Source organism: Pseudorca crassidens, chromosome X (assembly GCF_039906515.1).
Source record: "Pseudorca crassidens isolate mPseCra1 chromosome X, mPseCra1.hap1, whole genome shotgun sequence".
Lineage (NCBI taxonomy): Eukaryota > Metazoa > Chordata > Mammalia > Artiodactyla > Delphinidae > Pseudorca > Pseudorca crassidens.
Window position 1 is genome coordinate 36,477,626 of NC_090317.1, and position 23,657 is coordinate 36,501,282.

The 23,657-nt window shown below is 42.4% G+C and overlaps 1 protein-coding gene across 2 annotated transcripts in view; it reads right to left on the reverse strand.

The window, feature by feature from the left end:
• The window catches only part of PAK3 (p21 (RAC1) activated kinase 3), a 283,577-nt gene that overhangs the window by 123,485 nt on the left and 136,435 nt on the right, over positions 1-23,657 (reverse strand). The gene's annotated exons all lie outside the window — the stretch shown is intronic.

The window sequence follows — 23,657 nt, forward strand, 5'->3', positions numbered from 1 at the left end:
GGTTCAAAGAGATGGCAATCTAGATAGGAAAACTACCTTTCTGCACATGAAACACACATTTTTAAAACAGCATTATAGGGGCTTCCCTGGTGGGGCAGTGATTAAGAATCCACCTGCCAATGCAGGGGACACTGGTTCGAGCCCTGGTCCGGGAAGATCCCACATGCTGCAGAGCAACTAAGCCTGTGAGCCACAACTACTGAGCCTGCGCTCTGGAGCCCGCGAGCCACAACTACTGAGCCCACGTGCCACAACTACAGAAGCCCGCGTACCTAGAGCCGGTGCTCCGCAACAAGCCACCGCAATGAGAAGCCCACGCACCGCAACAAAAAGTAGCCTCTGCTCACCGCAAACAGAGAAAGCCCACGCACAGCAACGAAGACCCAACGCAGCCAAAAAAATAAAAATAAAAACAGCATTATACAAAAAGAGAATGATTAATCTACTTCAAATACAATATATATGTGTGTATACACACACACACATATATATAGTTATATTAACAATTGTTAAGATGTGGCTGTTTCTGTCCATCCTTTCCCTAAAACCTCCCATGGCATATCTTGTCTTTAAGAAAAAGTTCAAATTTTTGCCCATGTTGAAAGCCTTCTAAAATCTAACCTCAAATGTCGTCTCTTGGGCTTCCCTGGTGGCGCACTGATTGAGAGTCCGCCTGCCGATGCAAGGGACACGGGTTCGTGCCCCGGTCCGGAAGATCCCACATGCCGTGGAGCGGCTGGGCCCGTGAGCCATGGCCGCTGGGCCTGCGCGTCCGGAGCCTGTGCTCCGCAACGGGAGAGGCCACAACAGCGAGAGGCCCGCGTATGGCAAAAAAAACACAAAACTGTCATCTCTTGCTACTCCAAAATCCAACCGCCCTAGGATTTGGCTAGATTATGTAAATTAGCGTAAACCCCAGCAAGGAGACAGTAAGCTGTCATCAAAAATGACCAAAAATGCAAAATAATAAGTACATTTGAATTACAATGATGTAAAATATGCCTACACACACACACAAAAAATTAGAGATGAACATAAAATTATAATAGTTGGGTTAAAGAAGTAGAATTATTGGTGATTTTTCTTCTTCACTTTGAAACTTCTTTTTATAAAGATAAATGTGTCCTCACATAGTTAAATGGTCAAGATGGGTCATGACCCTCCCCAGTGCACTTCTATCCAATTTTCTCAACACTGCATAATATCCAGCAATCATTTTGCTGTAATGTCAACAAAATAAGTTTCAAGACCAAGAGTGAACAAATACATCTGCCAGGGTCCTCTTAGGAAAAGTCACACAACAGGCCTCTAGATTCACCAGAGACAACATCTGGGGAAGTTGGAGATTGGGATTCCTCTTTGGACTAATTCATGTTAAATTCTGATGATATTGGGAATTGGGAAATGAATAATAACGACCCTTCAAGTCTACGACAAAGCAAGAAAGAGGGAGGCAAAGACTAAGTAAACCACATATTCTTAAGACTTTTTTAAGAATCACTTTGCATTTTACTTTTTATTTTCCTTAATTAAAAAATATATTTATGTATACATGAGTATTACATGAATTTTGCAGAGCTGGGATTTGTGTCTAGATCTGAGTACAAAACCCATGCTCTTTCTAATATGATGTGTGGTATTACTGATTTTGTTAAAATACATATTTGCTTTAAAAAAAAATCTGAGTATACCAGCTTGATTTTTTTTTAATCAGGCATTTTAAAAAGGCTTTTTTTTTTGGTGTGGTTACTGTCTTCTAATGCAAAAACTCCCATCACCCTCCTCCTCAAATCCTTGATTAATAGGTTTAAATCAGGATGGTTCTGCTTCCAATGATTTTACAGATATCTTTTTTTTTTTTCTTTTTTTTTGCGGTACGCGGGCCTCTCACTGTTGTGGCCTCTCCCGTTGCGGAGCACAGGCTCCGGACGCGCAGGCTCAGCGGCCATGGCTCACGGGCCCAGCCGCTCCGCGGCATGTGGGATCTTCCCGTATCAGGGCACGAACCTGTGTCCCCTGCATCAACAGGCGGACTCTCAACCACTGCGCCACCGGGGAAGCCCCAGATATCTTTTAAATTAACTTCGGGGTTAAAAAAAGCGCAACCCATCACACTGATTTTTATTTTTACATCGTGGTAAACGTAATCTAAAAATCACTGATATAAATGAATGTCATTTACTTAGTGTTACATCTCTGATTTGTAAAATGCGCTTCTCTGGGTTATTTTAAACAATAAGAACACTTAAAAAAAAAGAAATAGAAAATATAACTGGATTTTCCTGGCTAATGATCTAACTTGAGTCTTCTAGGCTATTGACTTAAATTGTAATTAAAAGGTATTTGATTTCACTCTAATCCTCCCATATACCTCAGCTATACTTCAGAGCTATTTATGCAATCACCGCACATGGTTATTTAAACATTTCATGCGTGTATTTCTTCTCTCCCTGGTGATTATAGAAACTAGCACAGGGCCAAAATCCTATTAGGTGCTTGACAAGTTAAAGCATAGTGGTATCATAGAAAGAGGACTGGACCTAGGAGCGGGAATCGACACAAACACTTCAGTCTTCCTGTGAAAAGGTGATAACCTATTTCATTCTTGATACCATACAGCAGTCTTCACTGCTGCTGGGGTTTGTCCTCCAGGAATATAGGATAACTGCATGGGACCTTGCGGGGAAACTGAAATGTCTTAAAGATTTCATCTGTGTTCATCAACTCCCTTCTCCAAGCTCATTGATTTAAGGATACAACAACACTACCATAATAACCTCTTTTTGTGTGTCTGTCTTTTGCGGTACGTGGGCCTCTCACTGTTGTGGCCTCTCCCGTTGCGGAGCACAGGCTCCGGACGCACAGGCTCAGCGGCCATGGCTCACGGGCCCAGCCGCTCCGCGGCATGTGGGATCTTCCCGGACCGGGGCACGAACCCGCGTCCCCTGCATCGGCAGGCGGACTCTCAACCACTGCGCCACCAGGGAAGCCCCATAATAACCTCTTGGCACGTGTATCCTGCTCCTTAGGTTACACACCAGTTTTGTCTCTCCCCGTTTGATCCTCACAATAACCACGACAGTGTACTGTGGCAATTATGATGACCTGCATTTCACAGATGAGTGAATGGAGGTCTGGGGTTGAAAGTAGCCTGTTCAATGCCTCCGAGAGATGGTCCTAGAAATCAGGTCTCCCAACTGTCAGTTCTGTTCCTTCTACCACCCTACATGGCAACTTCAGTTGTATTTCTCCTTTGGCTCCCACCGATCCAGTCAGCCCTTTCAGTCGCAGGAGAAGTGAGATGGGGCTTGTAGCAACAGATGTAAACTAAAACGAATATCTTCAAACTGTTCCAGCCAAATCCCTGCTAAAGGGAACCCACCAGGCAAAAGCAGCCTGGATGTTCTGGCTCCCTCTCCACCCCTGCCTCGAGTCCCAAAGCCAGAAATTATTCCCAGTAGTCGACTCTGGGTCTCTGTGGCTCTCAGTCTTCACAGCTTTTGCTGCAACAGCTGAACTTAAAAAAAAATCCTCCCTCCTGCTCTGAATACAAAAGAACCTGCCTTGCCAGCTAGCGCACAAGGCATTGGTTGGGCGCGCGGTGCCCACTCCTCTTTCATCTGGGCCTGCTCACTCTAACCTATTGTCATCACTGTAGTCAGGCCCTACTGGGCTCCTTCCCATCCCTTCCACCTTCTACTCCAGTCATTAGGGGCTCCAGCTGTCCTGAAGGAGGCAACGTGGTGGGTATCCTGCAGGGCAAAGGTCTCATCCCACATCCCTTAAAACCAGAGGCTAGGGAAAGAGGGAAGCCCATGGCTAGGGAAACACCATGCTCGTGGGTCTTCAGAGTTCTGGCCAGGGAATCAGGAGAGCCAGACTGTAGTCTAGCCTCTGGCTAGGAAACCTTGGGCAAGATTCGAATTTCCCTCAGCTTTAAATTTCTCCTTTGAGAAACCTGTCCTGCCTGTCTCCCTGGACTCTTGTATGGAGGCAAATGGCTAATGGAATATGAGTGGTTTAAACAGATTTCAGAGCTACACACCTCCTTAATAGACTGGACGAATCCCCATTTACATATACTCCCTGTATAGTGGAACCTCGGGACTGGGTGGTGGTGGTGGGCACTCCTCACCTTCCCTCACTATAATTAGTGCCCGTTAGAGACCTGCCCTGTAGAATCTACCAGCTTTCAGAAGCCCGCAGCCTCTGCCCTCCTCCCCTCCACGAGGGAGTTAGCGAAAGAAAAGCAGAAGACAATTAAATGCAAGTGGCTGTGGATGAATTAATATGAGAATTAGGAAGTTCCTCTCCTCTGACTTGGTTTTAATTAGCTCCACTTCCATGGTCCTACATATCAAACCATATTATTTAATTGAGCTGATGCTCTGTTTTGCTCCTAAGTGGATCACATTATACATTCCTTCCCCACGCACTCCGATCAGGCACTGCCCGAACCTAAGTCAAACTGCAGAGTGAATTTGGAAAGTTGGTTTCATTGCTGTCTCCATTTTACTAGGGGAAAAGAGAGAGAATGAGAAAGTAGAGGACAAAATCTAGGGGACAAAGAACCAAGGAGAGAAATAGAAAAACAAATCTTAATTTTTTTTTTTTTTTTGGACCGGCTGGACTATGATGTCATGCTTTCTCAGCTCACCTGTGATTGGCTGCTCAGTTCAGCATCTGCTGAGAGCTAAAGGCTGATTATTTGCCAGAGATACAGACCTTTCAGGGAAGCTTTGAATCATTGCTGGTTGTCGTGACAACCTGGGCAGTGTCTGCTCCTGATAACCACATAATGAGGTTGTCAGGAACAGAAGTGACCCCATCCCCACATCCAACCATCTGAAGTGGTGAGCAATAGAACATTTCTCTTAGGAGGCAAAGGGAAAAAAACCACCAGCAGGCGTGGTGGAGATCCCCTCAGGTCAGGTATGTCAGCCAAATCCTGGAGAAAATCTTCTTGAGGAGCTCCTCACCTAGCATCTGCAGGTTCCCATCTAAACCCCATTGTATTCACTATAATTCAGAGACCCAAGGAACAGGTGGTGGAGGGGTGAGGCATCTCTGCAAGCGTCCAGCAAAGCTGAACAGAGGGAAGTGAGAGTGGAATGCTAAATAGATTAGGGCAAGGTACATTACATCTCTTCAAAGGACACCATCATGGCATGGTTGAGGGCCAATCGAGGGCATATGTCAAAGATGGCAAGGCATGGCCGTACCCAGTCACCAAAGCCAGATACAAAGGGAGCTTGAAGAGGATGGGTTGTGTGCTTTTCTTCCTGATGCTTTCATTTCCCTGGAGGTCAACACCTCACTCTACATTATCTTGGGGCTCTGAATGTTCTCGAGAGGGAATATCAACTGCACCTTTGTGACACGTTATACATTCCTAGGACAATTTTATTAGCACCTACCAAGGACAAAGCACACAGCTAGGTGCTACAGATGCTACACAGACGAACCAAATCTGGACCATCTCCTCAAGGAACTTGGGATCTAGCTGGGGAGAAAAAATACAGACCCAAGTAACTGTGATACAAGACAGGTGTAGTAAGTACAATACTACAAGGAAAATCCAAAGTCCTCGATTTCAGAGAGGAGAGAATCACATCCAGACTGTTACATTCCAGCTCCAACCCATCTTTCCAGGTTCTTCTCCCACCAGTCCTCCTTTATACCCCAAGCATCAGCTCCATCAAACCAATATCTGTTTCCCTGATATGCCTTGACTTTCACACTTCTGTGCCTTTCCTCCTGCTCTTCCCTTTGCCTAGCATAGCTTTCTCTCTCCTTTCCCTACCTGGTGATATTTAACACGTATTTCCAGACCCTACTCAAATGGCATCTCTGTTGATGCACAAACGGTTCTGATATTTATAACCCCACAGGGATCTGTAACTGGTAGACATGGATGTTGACGGACATTACTCTTGGGTACCATCTTCAAATTCAGCGACATACAAGAGAACGTTGATATAACCAATTTTGGATTATTTGGGGGGAAGAGAATAGATAAAGTCACACTACTTTTAAAGAGGTCTTATTAAGATGATCAACACAAACACATCTTCTATAACTGTTTTCAATTTTGAAAGAGTTTAAGGCTCACAAGAAGTTGCAGAAATAGTACAGAGAGTTCCCAGGTATCCGTCAATGAGTTTTCCCCAATATTTTGATACATTGTATTATTTTATTTTACACGGCCATAGTACATTGTCAAAACCCTGGACATTGACATTGATATAGTAATAACTGAAATAAAAGCCTTTTTCAATATTCACCAGTTTTACACGCACTCTCCCATTAGATAATTTACCAACTCAGCTGAAAAGTAGCAAAACCATTCATTGTAGATCTGAGTGTCAACTTTCTTTTCCCCCTCAGGCCCATCCCCTCTGAAAAAGCCCAAAATCTGAGAGTCAAAACTTCAATCAGCTTGGACTAAGAAAAAAGAGCCCTGCCATTAATCAGGCTGGGAGGACAGACAAATAAAGTCAGCTGCAAAGTTAACAGAAAACACTTTCTCCCAAGGTTACACAGCAGTTGTAAAATGCCATAATGACCTCCGTCTTCTTTGAGTGACTACTACTATTGATACTTTCTTGCCAGCGATGGCCCAGACCTGCTTTGCTATTCTCATGTATTACTGGGAATACCAATTACTAAGCCACCCTTGCCTCATGACAGTACCCAATTCCTACTCAACCCTCCTTCTCCTGATCCTGCGTCCGAAGCTGCAACCAATCCAGAAGTCATCCCTGCTTCCTTAGACCCTCCTCAGCATCCTTCAGTGGGAACCCAAACACTACAAAAGATGTTCCCTCCTCCCTCTTCTCAAGAGTGGCACCCTATGGTTCCTCTGCAATGCACTTCCTCAATGCATCAGGTCAATACATTTGACTTTGTCCAACTACAGTCTTGTCTCTGGTAGCCTTTGGCTGATTAAGCTTTAACGTAAATAACGCGATAACCAACCTATGGCTATCTGGAAGGCCCCGTGAATTACCAGGAGTTAGCCACATTTCCTTGAATCTACCTAGAGTCACACACTACACCTAAAACTGAGATTTACGTAGTAGGTGCCCAATAAATTCTCACTGAGTGGACATGGGATTGTCACATATCAGATTCGTTGGAATGGTACTGGACCCAGGGGACAAAAGCCCAGAGAAACAGTATTGCATAGAAGTTCAACATGCAGACTCTGAAATTAATCTGCTGATATTCAAATTCCAGATTCACTATTTAACAGCTTTGAGACCCTGGCAACTTATTGAGCCTTTCTGAACCTCAATTTTCTCATCTGTGAAATGGGGATCTAATAGCACCTCCTTCTTAGGGTAACTGGGAAGATTAAATATAGATTAAATGCATGTAAGGTGGGAAAGCTTTAGGGTAGTGGGTCCCAATTTGCTGCACTTGGAATCATCTGGTGATCTTCACAAAATGCTGGTGCCTACCCCCGCCCAGAGATTCTGATTCAATTGTTTGGCATGAATCTGGGCATTAGGGTTTTTAAAAATCTTACACTCTAATCTCCTCTGATTCTAATGTGCAGTAAAGTTTGGGAAGCACTACATTCAGGATTTCATTACTTAAGGATTATCTTTCCTCCTTAGGTTAGTGGGTAACCTCTCGCCATCTCTCTCAGGGCCAGGAAGTAGAATTGGGGAATTTTCCCAAAGGGCAGGCAGGCATTTAAGTTTGATTCTCCCTCAGGCTTTACCCAGCTTTTTCCTGCAATCCCCACCCCAACTGCCAGATGGTTTGTTCGACTTGGAAAAAAAAAAACACAGCCCTTTTCTTCCACGTGCAGAACAAAGTGATGAAGACTCTGAATATTGGGATCAAACTGCAGCTGTATTCATCTTTGTTTTTTTTATTTTTTTACATCTTTATTGGAGTATAATTGCCTTACAGTGGCATGTTAGTTTCTGCTTTATAACAAAGTGTTTGTCTCCTCTTTCCCCCTTCCCAAATACAGCTCAGTCACACTTCAAATCAAGCGGTCTCAAGTGTGACTTTAAAAACAAAGTTAAGGGAATTCCCTGGTGGTCCAGCGGTTAGGACTCCATGCTTCCACTGCAGGGGGCACGGGTTCGATCCGTGGTTGGGGAACTAAGATCCCACATGCCGTAACATGGCCAAAAAATAAATAAATAAAAATAAAGTTAGAATTGAAAAAAAAAGTTAATACGTGCACGCAGGATTGGCTGGCCGTCACAGACGTGGTTGATAGATGCAGATCTCCCTGTGCCGTTGTCCCATCTAGGTATGCACCTGTTGATCCTCATAACCAATCCTTATTTTGTTATAATCCAGGAACTGGTTACGTTCAATGCTCTCCGGTGTTCACTTGACCAGGTCACTTGTTGGGGAAGGGACATCCGAAACAGCTCGCCCCTCCGCCCCTTTGAATCAAGCAAGCTAATACCTTCCCTACCCAGTAAATAATAAATATGAATTAACTGATGAACTTTAAAGGTCAGTTAAAAAGTGAAGTTTAAAATATGTTCATGTTGATTTTTTACAAGTGGTTCACCACCTCCCCTCCTTATTCATTCCGGCGGCTAATATGGAAAATTTAACGAATTCTGACATGCCAGGCTCAAGTTTACTGCCAAAAAGGGAAGGGGGCAGGTTGCTAGGCGAATTAATACTATAAACATAGGAAAGTGACAGCCTGCTATGGGAGTATGCTAACACGCAGGTTTTAAGCACCACTTTGACTGCACTTTGCATTCAAATGACCAGTATGCTAATTACAGTCCTTATCTGTTTGTTCAAGGCCTTAAGAGTCTTGGAAGCTCAGAGCACAGACCCCAGCCAGCAGTTGGACTGCACGTTTGTGGAAATAATAACATGGCATTTCTCTAAACATATTTTCAAATTCAAGCTTCTTACAAGTCGAGATTGGCTTTTCCCCCATTCAGGGAATTAGTGAGGCTTAACTGTGTTCACTATGGTGCCGGCCCACACAAACCCCTGCTAACAAAGGCTCTGACTCTTCCTTGAGCACTGCTGCTTGGGGCAGATTTCCATGGTAATTTGCTGGTTCTCTTTTGAAAGACGTGGGGCGTCTTTGGAAACGGGAGGAGGGTGTACTTTCTCACTAATCTTGGGATCGTCTTTGACCCTTTTTAATTTTCACCACCCATGTAAGGCGAGAAAGACTCTTAACCCGGCTTTTTGTAATTTAAAAAGCAAACTGCCCCCTCATTCTGTTCTTGAGAGGGAGGTAGAGAGACAGAGCATCACTCTCCCTCTACTCTAGTTGAAATTATCAGACATTTATCAAAGCTACATTGGGGGTGGGGAGCTGAGGATTTATCACCCTTCCCCCCAGGCTCTATTTGGATTTGTCTGCTGGAGGTGGGTGATGGTGAAAGTTACCGTGTTCTAGTTATGCCACACAGCCCTCAAATTCCTTAGATTTTTAGTTAACTCTAAATGATCTAGACTCCCCATAACAGCAGCCTCAAATAATAAATTTATTATTTTTTTTTACTATATTCCACTTTTTTAAAAAGCCTGTCCCACACACACAACACACACACACATGTTGACATCTGAGTCATCTCTCTAGAGTTTGAGACAATGATCCATGGACATGACAGGTCTGTCCTAAACAAAATTATAAACTAGTCTTAGTATGTTTTTTCCCTTCCCGTGTTCCATTCTTCCTCTCAGGGACTTCTCCCAGCCACCCAGAAGCCCAGTGAACTAAGGTTGCTGCCCATTTCCTTCCTGGGTCTGTGAAAAAGGAAATCTGATTGACTTCTTCTCAGTACAGTCTTAGCCATTCCATGTATTGCTTCTTTTAGATATCTGCATTTAGGAATGAAGTGCACAGGTGAAAATATAGAAGCCAGTGTAGGTTTGCGGGGGGTGGATGAGAAAGGCACGTTTTTGGTGAAGAAAAAGAGCCTGCTGAAGAGACCGTCCCACAGTCAAGTTTGGTTCCGATGCGGGCCAGGGTTCTCAGACATCAGAACTCCATGATTTCAAAGACAGACTTCTGCATTCATACACGTAAGCAAGACTTTTCATCAACTCCAAGAAACTGAAGACAAAAACAGGGCTTTTGGTCAGAGAGAAATTTAAAATGCCTCTCAGGGCTGATGACCCTCAGCTTTCTGGTTAATTTCAACCTGACCATATTAGGAGTCTAGGCCAGTCCCTGCCTCAAGAACATCTGTCTTCACTGCTGTGCAACTTTATGCGTCCAGATATAGAAGGCTGGGGGTGATAGTGCGGTTGGGGAGCAATCTCGTGGCTATTTTAGCAGAGGCTTGAGATAACCTGGATTAAAACAGACTGGCTAAATTGGAAAGCCACTTTCTGGTCTGGGGATTTTGATTGGCTACAATACACCACTTTACTTTTAAATAACATCTTCATTTTTAAACACTCAAGTTCTCTTGTTTAAAAAATGACATTTAAAAATAATTCAGCACTTGAAGATAAGTTGGATGTTTTCTGCAACTTCGGGAAAATCTGCTTGTACTGAAAAACAAAAATAATAATCAAATACATTTTCCTCTAAGCAAGGCTCCTAGGGAAAGGGGTAATAGTTTTTCCAAAAATCTACTGTGCCAAACCACACAAAAAAGGAAGGCACAGGAAAAAAACAAAGGAATTCCCTGGCAGTCCAGTGGTTAGGACTCTGCGCTTTCACTGCCGAGGGCCTGGGTTCAATCCTTGGTTGGGGAACTAAGATCCCGCAAGGCACACAGCACAGCCAAAACAAAAACAAACAGAAAACAAAAATACAAAACAAAATAAAACCTCACACATTCCCCTGGAATAGTGACAGCATAGTTTCGAAGTTTCTGAACCAGAAAGGCAAATAAACTACAGAAAGGTTTAGAGGCTCAAGGACTCGGCTACTGGGCTAGGTGTTCTGAAACTCCCCTGGGTGCGAACCATTCACAAGCTCCATTCCATAAGCTAGAGCTTATCAGTTACTCTGCTCAACTAGAAAATGATTGGGTGCCATCCATCCACATCACAGAAAGGGAGGCAGGTCCCAAAGAAGCATCCTAGAGGAGATGACGATATCTGATGCATAGCTTGAGCTGAGAATGGAGTATGAAAATCCCTAAGGACAGAAGACACAGAGGATAAGCAGCCCGTGTTTAAAAGCTGCCTCACAGTTGGAGCTAAACTATTTACAACCTGTGATTAGTTTTATTTCAATTCATTTCATTTCATTTAACAGTCACTCCTTTTCTTCAATAGCCCAGAGGAAGAGAAAATTAATTGAATCCAGTGAATCAGTAACCTCTTGAACACATTATTTTATATGCAATGGAGTGATAGGGCTCTGAGCTAGTTTCCCCAAAAGTCAAGTCAAACAGGCCTAGTCCCTGCCCTCTGGACGCTCACAAAGACAGATAATCCAGGAAGGAACAGAAATGTGTGTGCAAGAAATACTGGACAAACATTGTGCAGTATCAGTGGCCACCTGTGAATATTTCATGGACACTTCTGAATGGACCAGCCAGTCCTCTCCAGCACACTGTGGGGTTGGTGAATGTTATATGTCAAGATATGCAGATTAATTTTAAACACGAGATTAATCAGGATGGGTACATCTGCACTCAAAAAGATAAAAATGATTTTGAAATTGCCTTTTATTCGTGTCATGGGCAAAAGAGATGACTGTCCAGAAATGAAATAAATAAGATCAATGCTTGACGGCAAGGCCATGTTCACTGCTATCTATCGAGTGCTTAGCACTCTGCCAGGTATCTAGAGGTGTGCAGTACTGATGAACCAAGCGAAAGACATGCTGTATAAGGAAAAGAGTTGGTGCGTGCAGTGGGGAAAGCATGGGGCAGTGGTGGGTACCGCTCGGGTGGAGAAGCCCTCCCTTGCTCACTGTCAAGAGCATGGCATTGCACGTTCCGGAATGAAAAAATGGGAGGTGAAGTTTTATGTGCAACAGTTGATCAAAGAGGCCAAGAATTGGCTGTGACAAAAACACAGGAAGAAGGAAGGACATAAACAACAATATAACTCATCAGTTCAGATGTTAGATGGTATTGAGAGTGGCAAAGGAAGGAGGGACGGTACCACTTAAAACAGAGGTTAAAGAGAACAGAAAGAGTTCGTGCTAATAATCGGGGGAAAGAGAAGAGACCAAAAACTAGCCCGGTAACGAGTGAGAGAGGTTATGGAATGAATAATGATTCAAGTTTACAAGAGTGGCGCCTTTTGAAAAGTCAGCTTTCAGACAAATGAATAAACTAATTTAAGCAAGCAGCAAGTCATGAAGGCCTCATAAAAATAACCATCAGCTAGAATGAGGTAAGGGACTACTCAGGAAATGCGAGCCAACTCAGTGAGCCAGCAGCTATGATATACGAAATCATAAGAAGGAAAAGACTGGTTATACCTTCTGTGCCGTATTCGGATTTATGGGAAAGAAATGTCAAAAGCCACGACAAGAAAAACAAACAGGAAGACCTCATTCATTTGAGCCCATCCAATTTAGTTTTGTGATCATTCCAGACCTAGGGTGGAATAAAGTTATCTTTTGCATTTCCTACCAAAGAACTGTTTGCTAAGTAAACTACTAGTGTTCATGTCAGACAGGATGTAACCAGTTTGGGAAAAGATCATTTCTTTTAATTATTTCTGTGGCATTAATTTCTATATCCATGTCCTAATCATCAACGTGTCTCATTCATTCAATGAGCAATCTTTTTTTTAGTACCATCTATTATGTGTCGGGAAGCACTACATATAGATAGAACTATATCTGTATTCCTGCCCTCAAGAACCTCATACTCAGGGATCAGAGATGGAGGAGGGGGATTAGAGGGAAAAAGCATCCATTTAAAAATCATTATTCAGATTCTTTTCCCATTCAGGCTGTTACAGAATATTGAGCAGAGTTCCCTGTGCTGTACAGTAGGTCCTTGTTGGTTATCCATTTTAAATACAGCAGTGCGTACAAGAATTTGAAAAAGAATAGTTACATGTATAACTGAATCACTTTGCTATACACCTGAGACTGTCACAACACTGTTAACCAACTATACTCCAATATAAAATAAAAAGTTAAAAAAATCATTATTGAATGTCTACTGTATGTCATGAGAAATGCTGTATATTTGACCTATGTAACCTGCATTTCCCCATGTACACGGGTACAAATGAATTTACCGTAATAGTAATAACTCAAGTAAAACTTGCCTCCTCTTGGCACAGTGGGGAACAACAGAGAATCTTTTCTTTTTTTCCCCAACCAATTACTATTGGCTTTCTCTTCCTCCAAACTAACATCCCACAGGCAAATGGAGCAGCTAAATCTCAGGAAGAACCTGCCAGAATCAGCCCCTGCACCTCCATCCTCATCCCACCCCGAAGGTCTTCTTAATAATTAGAAACTTCCCAAGAGCCCCTTGGTGTCTAGATGAAGCTTAGCTGTCTAACACCCAGAACACTCCAGAAAACATTTTGAACCTTTATTAACTGTTAGGTCTCAAGTTTCCCCAAACCATACCTGACCTTGATCACACATGAGATCACATACACTTTAATAACTCGCATCGCACTGACTCGTGTCCCCCACTTGCTCAGTCCCCCTTACTGTTTCCCCAGTTATTTCTGAGAATCCTCAAGAACAGTTCTTTTCTGTTATTCTTCTACTCCCTCTCTTCTCACAAATGTCAACTGCCAGCAAATTAATTGAACAAATGTTTCTTAGGTACATACTATGCACCAGGCACTGGCCCAGCTGCTGGGAATCCAGCGGGGACCGCTGACAGAAGCGTCCCTCTTCTTACGGAGCTCACATTTTTTACATCTTTATTGGGGTATAATTGCTTTACAATGGTGTGCTAGTTTCTGCTTTATAACAAAGTGAATCAGTTATACATATACATATGTTCCCATATCTCTTCCCTCTTGCGTCTCCCTCCCTCCCACCCTCCCTATTCCACCCCTCTAGGTGGTCACAAAGCACCGAGCTGATCTCCCTGTGCTATGCGGCTGCTTCCCACTAGCTATCTACCTTACGTTTGGTAGTGTATATCTGTCCATGCCTCTCTCTCGCCCTGTCCCAGCTCACCCTTCCCCCTCCCCATATCCTCAAGTCTGTTCTCCAGTAGGTCTGTGCCTTTATTCCTGTCTTACCCCTAGGTTCTTCATGACACTTTTTTTCTTAAATTCCATATATATATGTTAGCATACGGTATTTGTCTCTCTCTTTCTGACTTACTTCACTCTGTATGACAGACTCTAGGTCCATCCACCTCATTACAAATAGCTCAATATCGTTTCTTTTTATGGCTGAGTAATAGTCCATTGTATATATGTGCCACATCTTCTTTATCCATTCATCCGATGATGGGCACTTAGGTTGTTTCCATCTCCGGGCTATTGTAAATAGCAGAGCTCACATTTTTAATGAGAGACAGTCAGGGGCGGCCCCTCCACCCCTCGCCAGCAGCTGGAGGGAGCCTCTGGCTGTGGGAACACGGAGGCCCCTGCTGGGGTGGGGTGTGGGTTCCTGGGCGCTCACAGCTGCAGATGAGCAAAAGCCCATGAAAGATGCCACCCTCCCTTCCAGAAGCTTTGGCTGAAGCCATCTACGGGTCTACCCAGAAAGGTAGAAACGCCCCCTTTCTTTTCCCTGCCACACTTTGTCACCTGGACACTGAAGCCACGTTGCTTCTACCCTGTATCTCAGTGAGGCCCATGGGAGAAAAGGGCCTTCAGCTTCTTCCTGTAGCAACACCCCCTTCTCCAGAGCTCCCACCACCCCGGCTCAGACTTCCCAGCTCTGTTCCTGTGCTCCTCCACCACCACAGCCTTAGGTTTCCCAGAGTCCTCCTCACAGAGCCTTGTCCTTTCCTCAAATCGTCTCAAGCAGATAGACATCTGGTGGTCTTCACACACCCACATGTGTCTGAATCTCAATTTAGGGTCAGCAGCAGGACCCCTGATACAAATAATGTGTTTCACGTAAGTCTTGGAATAATCTCATGAGGTCAGGTACAATTCTTCAGTCCATGATCAAGAATTCCAAATTCCTGAAAGCTTTGAAAGCCAGTTTTTTATAAGTTCCCCGACAAAACTTATACAGTGACAAAATCTGTGAGGCACTCCCTGTAAATATTCATATGTTTCATTGCAGAAATATTAATGTGATTGATTCCTGGGTTCTGTTCCAAATCCCACTAAGGGTGTTGTACACCATGCAGTAGTTTTAAAATAAAGAGAAAATACTGAATTATGAAACTCATCTGGCACGAAGGCTTTTGAACAAGAGGTTGGAAAACTACTTCTACACCAGTTTTATAGGTAAGGACACTGACATTCAGAGACTTGGCCAAGGTCACAGAGCTAGCAAATGCTGGAGCCTGGAGGAGAATCAAGGTCTTTCTGACTCCTAACCCTTTGCAATGTCCAATACATAAGTTTGGCTGGGTGCTTATGTAAGAGGTAGGGTGTATGGGCGGATGTTACAATCAAAGGAAGGTTGAGACCAAGTAATCAGAACACATCTCCAAATTCTGCCTTGCAAAGTCGTGTATCTGTTAGTTAGCCACGTTGGTAGTATTGTTTGTCACAATTCTATCCTCAAAAGAAATTATTTTCTGAGAGTACATTTTAGTACTGCTTTTAGAAGACTGACAAAGGTTAATGAGAAAACTCAGAAAGAGGATCCACTTCTAAAGGATTCCAGGGTGTTTCACTCTACTCTCTGGTGGGGACATGTGGATTTGCAGTAGAAAATCTGAACAGTACTATTTGCTCAAGATAAACACCCTATGTGGCCAGATAAGCCATGCTCCAGAAATGTGACAGCTCCATGGTATATTCCCAGCACTCTAATAACCATAACCATAAGAGGTGCTATTTTTGAGAAACTACTAGGGACAAGAAACTCTGCTATATAGTTTATATAATTTTATTTAATAATCTCACAAAAACCCTGAAATGCAGTTAGAGATGGTGATGATGATGATAACAATGTATTAAACCTTTCCAATGTGGTAGGCATTGTGTGGGCTAAATTCTTCATGTGAATTAATCCTTTCAACAAACCTATTATTATCCCATTAGATAAGGAAATCAAGGCACGGAAAACTTAGAGTAAGTGTCCAATGCCACGCAGCTGGTTAAGTGGTCACTATTTCATAGCGAAGCGAGGCTTAGAATCCAGTTCTATCAGTTTCCAAAGACCAATATGGCCTCAGTAAACTGGTTTTCTCAATGACATATGTGAGAATGCCCCCAAACACTTTTTAACATCCAACTACATAGTATATGTGTGCAACAGGCTGTCCGATTAGGTTGGGTTACTTACATGGATTCTAGAGTCTGATATGCAATCACTCATTAATTATGAGAACCACCTGATGTATACATGTGCCCTATGAAGTATTATCAGAAAGAATATTTTAATACAGACATCAAAGGGTTGGGGAACATGGCAGGTCGCATGTGAATAGATCATATGCAGCTCCAGAGGCTCGGGGAAAGTATCACTGCATTAAAGAATACGCCAATTCTCTACAGGCAAACAGAAGTGCGTAAGATCTGCCCTCAATTATGGGAGCTAAGAGTGAGGATTCCCCCCACTAGGTGCCCAGCATGTAGCAACATGTTCAGACTCTCGGGAGAGCAACATTAGATCAAAGTAGCGACCAAGACAGGATATCACAAAGTAGACGAAGTGCAAACAGTGGCCGGGTCAAGTATGAGGTCTGGGACTACAGAATGGCATTTTCCGTGGGCCTCAGCTGCCTCACCTGTAAAATGGGATCACAGTAGCACCCGTAGCTGAAGGAAGGGAGTTACAGCAGATAGTCTCAAAGTCCTTGCCGGGTCCAAGATCTATGATTCATTTGAAAGAGACATCCAAGAGGTATAGTAATGACTACAAGTACACAAAAGCCTTAACAGGAGATTAAAACATTCTTGTGCTCAAAAATAAAAAAAAGCCTTCCCTCCTCATCCCTGCCCCCAGTTCAACCTGAATTGCAAAGATTTCTCTGCAGGGAAAGAATTGCAAAGATTTTTCTGCAGCAAACATAGCCCAGTCTCAGAGAGGCAAGATGTCTCCATTTGAGGCACGTCCCAACCTGGACACATGGCCACAGCCATTTTGAAGTCACAGAGTACTTATGGGAACCTCACTGGAAGCACACGCAGTCCATACAGACGATCAAATTCAGCAGTTTAAAGATAGGAGCTTCAAGACAGCTCTGGGTTGGTGCAACTCCCCTGGAATCCCAGCCAGGCTGTCCTTTTGTTTCAGGGTTACCTTGTGCCCATATAATGCAAAATCATTTTGTAATGGCTTGAATGGGTAGAAAATCGATCATAGAAAAAGAAAGAGCTAATCTAGTGCACTGCATATCTGGCAAACAGGTTAGCACAATGCAATGTCAGGTCTCTCTTTATCCTGCATTGTCATTAAAGATACAGAGGAGAGAAAGAAAAAGAAAGTCAGATTCGGTCTACGGAAGAGTCCAATTAAGGGTTGTCTGGAAGCAAGGACATTAAAAACGATGGATGTGGGTGTGAAAACAGAACACTGTGCTGGAGGGTGCAGTTGGGAAGAAACGGCCCTATTCATCTGGAAAACGAATTAAAACTCACCATTCTTAGGATGTACACATCAGGCGGCAGTGGGGGATTGGCAGTAGCAGTGGGAAGAGGAAGAGACCATAAAAGCAGTCTGAAGGATGCCCCCATCCTGACATCTGAGATACAAACTTTGTCACAAGGCAACGAGACTGTGGTCTTACAGAGAAGGTACAAAGGGAGATGAAACACCCATCAGGTTGTTAAGCAGAAGGAAGATGTATTCCGTTTTGGTTTTGTTTTATTTTGCTAAGACTATCTGGTCATTACCCATTCATCCCATTTATTCTTTCAGCATGAACGTACTGATGTATTTGTTTTGCTTAGCTCTTTACAAAGTACTTGAGGAACTACTTATGGAGCTAGGTAAGATGCAGCCCCTGCTCTTAAGAAGCTGAAACTATAAGTCGGGAGACAAGACATCTATGAAAGAGTTATAAATATAGCAAAGAAACATCATAGGTTACAAGGTAATATAAAATCACCTCCTTTGCTATGGATACAGTGGGTTTGAAGAGCAAGAAAATAGTGGTGTTGAGTAGAATAAAAATTAACCAGAAGCCCTAGCTTCCAAGGACAGATAGATAGTTTTTTTTCTCCTGAACAGGACTTGGAAGATTCTACTTCCTCAATGCCCCATGAGCTATGGGATGTGCCCATAACCAACTAACCAAGGCTCTTCAGGGTAGCTACAAACCACTAGAATTAGATGAGGCAACATGATAGGTGTGTACTGCCTGGCAAAGAGGGCTTATAACGTAAATATCTTCTCTCTACCCTGTAGAAGAGGCTCTTTAGGAAAGGAGCTGTCCCTCTCTCAGTGGATCAACTAACTTTTCAGAACTGACATTCAGTCTCATTTCTCATATCCTCAAATGCTCACTCTTAGGTGGTGCTGAATATGTAAAAGTCAACATCACACCGCCTCCAGATTGGGAGACAAGGCAGAGACACACACTGGGATGGACAATTACAGTTTGTATTGATTGAGAATACAGGTTCAAAATCCAGCCATTCAAAATGGATTAAAGACCTAAATGAAGGCCAGAAACTATCAAACTCTTAGAGGAAAACATAGGCAGAACACTCTATGACATAAATCACAGCAAGAACCTTTCTGACCCACCTCCTAGAGAAATGGAAATAAAAACAAAAATAAACAAATGGGACCTAATGAAACTTCAAAGCTTTTGCACAGCAAAGGAAACCATAAACAAGACAAAAAGACAACCCTCAGAATGGGAGAAAATATTTGCCAATGAAGCAACTGACAAAGGATTAATCTCCAAAATTTACAAGCAGCTCATGCAGCTCAATAACAAAAAAACAAACAACCCAATCCAAAAATGGGCAGAAGACCTAAATAGACATTTCTCCAAAGAAGATATACAGACTGCCAACAAACACATGAAAGAATGCTCAACATCATTAACCATTAGAGAAATGCAAATCAAAACTACAATGAGATATCATCTCACACCAGTCAGAATGGCCATCATCAAAAAACCTAGAAACAATAAATGCTGGAGAGGGTGTGGAGAAAAGGGAACACTCTTGCACTGCTAGTGGGAATGTGAATTCGTACAGCCACTATGGAGAACAGTATGGAGGTTCCTTAAAAAACTAAAAATAGAACTACCATATGACCCAGCAATCCCACTACTGGGCATATACCCTGAGAAAAACGTAATTCAAAAAGAGTCATGTACCAAAATGTTCATTGCAGCTCTATTTACAATAGCCTGGAGATGGAAACAACCTAAGTGTCCATCATCGGATGAATGGATAAAGAAGATGTGGCACATATATACAATGGAATATTACTCAGCCATAAAAAGAAACGAAATTGAGTTATTTGTAGTGAGGTGGATGGACCTAGAGTCTATCATACAGAGTGAAGTAAGTCAGAAAGAGAAAGACAAATACCGTATGCTAACACATATATATGGAATCTAAGAAAAAAAATGTCATGAAGAACCTAGGGTTAAGACAGGAATAAAGACACAGACCTACTAGAGAACAGACTTGAGGATATGGGGAGGGGGAAGGGTAAGCTGTGACAAAGTGAGAGAGTGGCATGGACATATATACACTACCAAACGTAAAATAGCTAGCTAGTGGGAAGCAGCCGCATAGCACAGGGAGATCAGCTCGGTGCTTTGTGACCACCTAGAGGGGTGGGATAGGGAGGGTGGGAGGGAGGGAGACGCAAGAGGGAAGGGATATGGGAACATATGTATATGTATAACTGATTCACTTTGTTATAAAGCAGAAACTAACACACCATTGTAAAGCAATTATACTCCAATAAAGATGTAAAAAAAAAAAAAAAATCCAGCCACGCAGGACTCAAAAACAATTAGAAATCAGCAATTGGGCTTCCCTGGTGGCACAGTGGTTGAGAGTCTGCCTGCCGATGCAGGGGACACGGGTTCATGCCCTGGTCTGGGAGGATCCCACATGCCGCAGAGCGGCTGGGCCCGTGAGCCATGGCCGCTGAGTCTGGGCGTCCGGAGCCTGTGCTCCGCAACGGGAGAGGCCACAGCAGTGAGGGGCCCGCGTACAGCCAAAAAAAAAAAAGATAACCAACTCCCTCACTCCCACCACTCAGACCCCTCACTCCCAGCACACAGACCCAACACAACATACGTCTGCAAATTAAAAAAACAAACACACTTCTAAACAGCTTTTAAATAAAAGAGGAATTTAAAATGATATTCCAAATGCTTTAGAACTGAATGATGATGAGAGCAGTACCTATCAAAGTCCGTTGGATGCAGTCAAGGCAATATTCAGAGAAAAACATATGGTCTTAAATTCACTTACTAGAAAATAAAAGCAAATGGAAAATGATTAATTAAGCTCTCAAATCCAGAAGTTATAAAAAGCACAGTAAAATAAATTCATGGAGAGTAGAAGGAAGGGATTGATAAAGATAAAATCAGAAAATGGTGAAATAGAAAACAAAATATTTTAATATTAAAATAATATGTAACCAAGGTAATATTAAAAATAAGAGAATACTACGTAAAATCTTATTAACAAGTTTTTTTTAGTGAGGTACCATTGGTTTATAACATTATATGTTTCATGTTACAGCACTATATTTTAACTTTGTATACCCTACAGTGTGCTCACCACCAAAAATTCAGTTTCCATCTGTCACCATACAGTTGATCCCCTTTACCCATTTCATCCTCCCCCCAAACCTCCCCCTCTGGTAACAGCTGCTCTGCTCTTTGTATCTATTTGTTTGTTCTAAACTAATATATTTCAATGGGAAAATTTCTAGGAAAAGACAAATTACTAAAGTTTATCCAAGAAGTAGAAAAAAAATCATAGACAAAAATCATAGAACAAGTTGAAAAGATAAGCAGTTTTATCCTTCCAAACCTTTAAATCAGACGATTCCCATTTATATAAATGGTTCCATAGTATAGAAAAGATGAGCTGCTCTCACAGCTTGAACAGACAGACAAGAAAGAAAAAGAAAATTATAAACTAATCTCACTTATAAATAAAAATATAAAAATCCTAAAGCAAATGGAACGTAGCAGCTTATTAAAATGATACATCATGTCCAAGTAGGGTTTTTTTTTCTTAGATTCCATATATATGTGTTAGCATACGGCATTTGTTTTTCTCTTTCTGACTTACTTCACTCTGTATGACAGACTCTAGGTCCATCCACCTCACTACAAATAACTCAATTTCGTTTCTTTTTATGGCTGAGTAACATTCCATTGTATATATGTGCTACATCTTCTTTATCCATTCATCCGATGATGGACACTTAGGTTGCTTCCATGTCCTGGCTATTGTAAATAGAGTTGCAATGAACATTGTGGTACATGACTCTTTTTGAATTATGGTTTTCTCAGGGTATATTGGGCCTCAGTTTTCTTAAATGTCAAATAGATAAGTTAATAGTAGCTACCTCATAGTGTTCTTATGAAGACTGAATGAGAGAAAGCATGCCCAGTACTTAGCAGTGTTCTCCTTCACAGAGGCTATGTACTCATTAAATGGTAACATTACTACTACTATTGTTATTATTGCTGTTGTTGTTTTTAAATTGGGTGATTTTCTTCCTCACAAAGTCCTGATGAAAGAGGTATGACTCACAGTGTCATTCTCTTTCTTCAAATAAGAAATTGTTCAACAGAGTAGGGAAATGGTTTAGCCAAAGTAGGAGCATGTCAGAGCCCAAATTAGGCACACCATCTGGTTTCCCCTTTAAACAACCAAGGCACTCTGACGTACAGAGCAGTAAACAGATTAGCATAGTTCAGGGTGCGTGGGAGGGGTCTGTGGTCTAGAGCAATCCTGGAATTGTGCTCTTCCCCTTGCCAACAAAATCCCTGAAAGACAAGGAACATCCTGGAGTTATTCAGGGGTTAAGTCAAGTCAGTCTCTGAGTCCAGCTAATCTTGAGCAGTGTTGAGGAGTCTAGAGCTTCTTTTCATGTGTAAGAAGCCACTGCTTTTGCAATAAATGCCCAGTTCCATGTGCCCACTCTTTCCTACAAGAAGAGATGACTGCTTTAGCAGCAGGGTGCTACTGAAGGCCTCTCTGGAGAATCTTGTTTCTCTTTAGTTAGGTTCAAATAATTTAGTGTCTGCTTACAAGTCACTGGAGAGAAACAGATATAGCATAAAAGACAGTGTCTCTTCCCTTTCACTCTCAGGCTTTTCACAACAATTCCATTCAGTAATTCTTTCTAACAGATAATTTTCGTGAACCTTGAATATTGTTAGATTCTTTGCTAAGCATTTTATACATATCATCTCTTTTAATCATCACAATGACTTTTGCGGTAGATAGTATTTTCATCCTCACTTGGCAGATAGGAAACTGAGGCACAGAGAAATTAAGTGATTTGTCCTAGTTCACATAATAAATGAGGAAAAGAGCTAATATTAAAGTCCAGGTCTGTGGACACCTAGCTCCTTCCACTTGGCCATGACCTGACTGAAGAATACTTCATTCCATTATGCTTTCCGGGTATTTTCCAAAAGTGTGAGGCAGAGAGGCTCTTTTGAGGAAAGCACATGTTAGGCAGTTGGCTTCAGCCACCAGTTTTTCCAAGCTAGTGTAAGAAGAAAGAGGTCTTTTTCTTCAGATAACAGGAGCTGAAGCTGTCATGTGGCAGTACAAACAATATGTCATGGAAAGGGCGAAGCCAGTCACCCCTAAGTGGTGATTGCCACTATGACAAGAAGATAATCTTCAAAGCAGTGGCCTTTCTCTCCTGAGGCAGTGAAAAAAATGAGGTAATTTCCTGACTCAAGGGTTCTACAGTTTGATGGAGGTGTAACAAACCACAGTTCTCTCTCTTCTGTTCCCATTTGGCTTGATGACCTAAGGCAGGCAAGCAACAGGGTCTTCAGCAGAAATCTCATCTGCTGGGACTGGACCTCCAGACCGGCCTCTTGTGCCACTCTTACCCCAAGCAAGATCCTGTTACGTGATGAGACTGAGCTTTTATGGTATATACAGAGCCCTCCGTCTCGGAATTTTGTCACTTCTAGGAGGTTCCACAGATGTCTGGCTTCAATTTGCAGAGTACATCTGCCCAAAGTTCAATTCAACCCAAGCCAATGCTCTGCAGGCCATGAGTCCATGATGCTTATGCATTCTTTCCTAATGAAGATGGTACCTGGTCTCAAGTGTGGCACTACACTCAGCACACCATGATTTAACAAATCTTTAAAATTAGAAACTCCTAACCTTGATAAAACTTATCTACTAGAAACCTACAGCAAGCATGCTTTCATGGTGAAAATTTAGAAGCATTTTCATTAAAATGAAAAAGAAAAGGATGATCATTAACAACTACTATTCCATATGGTATTAGGTATCCTAGCCAATGCAATAAGACATAAAAAGAAGTTAGGCTTAAAAATGAAGTGACAAACTATTTAGACCTCATAGCACTTTTAAAAGCAATTGGGTATATGATTCACAGGCCAAAATTAATAGCTTTCTATACACTAGCACTAACCAGCTGGGAAGTGTAATAGAAAAAGAAACCCAACCTCTGAAAT